We start from the raw sequence: 3,878 nt of genomic DNA on the forward strand, positions 1-3,878 counted from the left end.
GAAAGAAAGAAAGAAAGAAAGAAAGAAAGAAAGAAAGAAAGAAAGAAGGAAAGAAAGAAGGAAAGAAAGAAGGAAAGAAAGAAAGAAAGAAAAATCTATTGCTTTCTCAAGGAGGAATCATAAATCATAGTGATAATAGGTCTCATCAATTTAAAGTTGGAAGAGAATTTAGAGGTCCAACTACCTTATATGGCCTCCAAAGTAACTTCCATCTTTCTGTCTATGATCATATGACTCATAAGTGATGAGACTCGCTCAAGGTCACAAAGGCAGGAGCATTATTGCAGTGAGCACTGAAGAAAATAAAGTTCCCTATGTTTCTTCAATGCAAAGGACGCCAGAGATTTTCCAGGACCAGAAACAGGTGAGAAAGTCCATCTGTGAGAGTCCCCCTGGCATTTTAGGAAGAATTTTAGGAAGAAGCCAGAGATCATGAGCACACTCTGTCCCAGATTTATACTGTAGGAATGAGTAGCTTCAGACTTTGAACTATGACCCCGGCTGAGATCCTCTGAGAGGGCAGAACCCAGGCTGAATACTTCTCCATGGTTTTATCTCACACTTAGCCAGAGTAGACTTCAGGAAGTGCTACAGTACCCACTATTCTCTTAGAATTAGTCACCAGAAGGTGTCACTTACCTCTCCAGTTACCGGACTCAAAAATCATTTTTTTTTTCTTGGGCTTAAGAATACAAGAGGAGTGAAGGCATTACAGAAAACCTGGTTTCACAATAAGCAGTGCTAAGCACTGAGGACCGCAACCATGCATGAAGTCAATGAAACAACTAACGCACCTCTAGGGCAGGAGGCAATCCTTTGCTCTGGAAGGAAGGGCAGAGTTTGCAATTAGAATAAGCAATTTTCTTTGACCTCAGGGATAAAATCTCAAGTGACCAATTATTTTTCACTTGTTAAGTTCCTGTTATTTTTCCTCCCTGCCTATGTGGTCATTTTTTTCTCACCCAAAGACCTCAATTTCATTTCAACTTTCTGAATTTGGGATTGGCTTTCTCCATCTCAGGAATACTTTAAGAAAGTCTCCCTTGTCAGTTCCTCAAGAGGTTTTCCTTGATGCTTCAATAAATATTTTCACCTGTTCTGCAAAAGGCAGGTATACACACAAATCAATTTGAGTAAACATTTATTAATCACCAACACATACAGAGCATTAGCCTATGTACTAGCAAAAATAAAAAGTTTAGATAAAGCACAATTTTTGCCCCTTCCTTCCTGCCTTCCTTCCTTCCTACCTTCCTTCTTTCCTTCTTCCTTCCTTCTTCCTTCTTTTATTTTTCTTTCCTGTTTTCCTTTCTTTCTTTCTTTTTCCTTTCTTTCTTAATTTCCTTCCTTCCTTCCTTTTCTTCCCCTCTCCACCTTGACCTTTCCCCAATAAGTCTATGATTCAAAAATCTTCCATTGTTGAAGATCTTTAGAAGCCTCCTTTTATGGTGTTTTTTTTTTCAAAGAAATGTTATATTACTTCATCTATTTCCATCCTTGTCTAGTCCATTATGAATTCTGTTCTTCATTTATGGACTATTCCCTCATGTGTTCCTTCTTTAATCTCCTGTTGCTCCTCAGGAGAGTTTAAACTCTAGAACTAGCAGTTTGGAACTTCTGTTACCGCCTCTATCCTATGTTTATGACAATGCATTGATATACCTCCTCCATTCTTCATTGTTTTTATGTGGTGGGGGCTTCTTCATTCGTGTCTCACACCTAGAAACATCAGTTCATGAAGGAAGCAGTAAGGTGTGGTAGAGTTCCTCAGGTTCCTCAGACCTACCTTTGTCCTTACCATGATATCTCTAGTAAGCCCACTTTAACTTTCACTTGTTTTGGCAAAATGAATGTTGTCTCTTTTACTCACGATGAGTGTGAGTGGAAGGGCAGAGATTCAGTCAAAGTTAGTATCATGGAAAAATTAGGCAGGTACTACCATAAGTAGACTTTGAAACTTAAGGTTGTAAGGTTTCTTATACTAGTTGTAACTTGTTTGTGGGCTGGGCTGGGGATGGGAAGATGAATGAGAGTACTACTTATTTCAGTTTTCTAATGTTCTTCTAGAAGGTTTTTACTTATAGTAGTGGTTTTTATTTCCCTTTATATCTTGTTGATTCTGTTTTAATAACTATAGTCCTCACTCCCATCTCCTTCTTTTAAGGCCAGTGGGTTGATAACATTATTATATTGACAACATGTTGAAGAAACATCCAGCAGGACTGAAGAAAGGCAGAAATTATGCAGATTGAAAAAAGAGTAAAGAGAATGAAGGGGGACAAATTACAGACCAATAGACTCGACTTTGGTTAGTAGGAAAATTCAAGAAGAGATCATTTAAGAGATGGTTCATGAATTTTTAGAAAAAAAAAAAAGCTTTTAGAAAAGGAAGTGGTGATTACCAAAAGCCAGCAAAAATTCATCAAGAAGAGGTCATGAAGAGGTCATATCTAATTAATATTATTTTTGTTTTTAATAAGCTTAATAAATTAATCAGAAAAATGCTACAGATATTGTTATCACCTCCCTGATATCATGGTCCTCTTCACGAACAAAATACAAACAACAACTAAGCTGTCAAAGAAAGCATTAATTTTCCCCTTCTAGGCTAGTATGAATAACTCATTCATCTTGGAGGTTCTAAAAGTTTAAGAATAAGAGAAACAGGAGAAGGAAATAATTGTTAATTAGCTTACTGATGAATGTATATGTAACTATAATATTATAGAGACAAAGAACAGAGAAAGAGAGAGTACAATTGTGTAATATGCAATAATAGATTTGAACTAAATTTTAAAAGGGCTAAATGGATTCTGTGGAAAAGGGAGGGAATTATTTACATTGAAGGAAGAGCAAAAAGACAAAATTTTCTAACTACCAGTCCTCCTTTGGACAAATTTTTTTTGAAGTATCACATAATTAGGTTTATTTTTCATTTTACTTTTTAAAAATTTTTAAATTTTTTTAATTTTTCTTTTCTTTTTTTTCTTTTTTTTAAAAAATTTATTTATTTTTAGTTTTCAACATTCACTTCCACAAGATTTTGAGTTCCAAATTTTCACCCCATCTCACCCCTCACCCCTTCCCAAGATGGCATGCATTCTGAATATCCCTTCTCCTTGTCTGTCCTCCCTTCTATCTTTCCCCTCCTTCTCTTATTTCCTTCCCCTTCAATTTCCCTGTAGGGCAGGATAGGTTTCTGTACCCCATTTCCTGTATTTCTTATTTCCCAGCTGTATGTGAAAAGATTTTTTTAACATGAGTTTTATAAACTTTGGGTTCCAAATTTTCTCCTTTCTTCCCTCCCCACCCACCCTCATTGAAAAGGCAAGCAACTCAATATAGGTTATACATGTGCAGTTATGCAAAACACTTTCATAGTAGACATGCTGTGAAAAACTAACTCTGTTTCCCTTAATCCTATCCCGCCCACCCATTTATTCTATTCTTTCTTTTGACCCTGTCCTTCCTCAGAAGTGTTTGCTTCTGATTACCCCCTTTCACAATCTGCCCTCCTCTCTATCATCTCCCTGTTCTCTTGTCCCCTTCTCCCCCTATTTTCCTGTAGGGTAACAGAGATTTTGATATCTAATTGAGTGTGTATGTTATTCCCTCCTTAAGCCAAATCCTATGAGAATAAGATTAACTCATTCCCTCTCACCTTCTCCTGTTTCCCTTCCACCATAAGAGCCTTTTCTTTTCTGTTTTTTTTTGTGAGATAATTTACCCCATTCTACCTCTCCCTTTCTCCTTCTCCCAGCATAATCCTTTCTCACCCCTTAATTATATTCTTCAGATAGGACCCCTTTATCTTCAACTCACCCTGTGCCCTCTATCTATCTATCTATCTATCTATCTATCTATCTATCTATCTATCT

At 36.6% G+C, this 3,878-nt stretch overlaps 1 pseudogene; it reads right to left on the reverse strand.

Annotated features, from left to right (window-relative positions):
• The window catches only part of LOC114027264, a 229,884-nt pseudogene that overhangs the window by 204,732 nt on the left and 21,274 nt on the right, over nt 1-3,878 (reverse strand).

Source organism: Vombatus ursinus, unplaced genomic scaffold (assembly GCF_900497805.2).
Source record: "Vombatus ursinus unplaced genomic scaffold, bare-nosed wombat genome assembly UNPS02014858.1, whole genome shotgun sequence".
NCBI classification, from domain to species: domain Eukaryota; kingdom Metazoa; phylum Chordata; class Mammalia; order Diprotodontia; family Vombatidae; genus Vombatus; species Vombatus ursinus.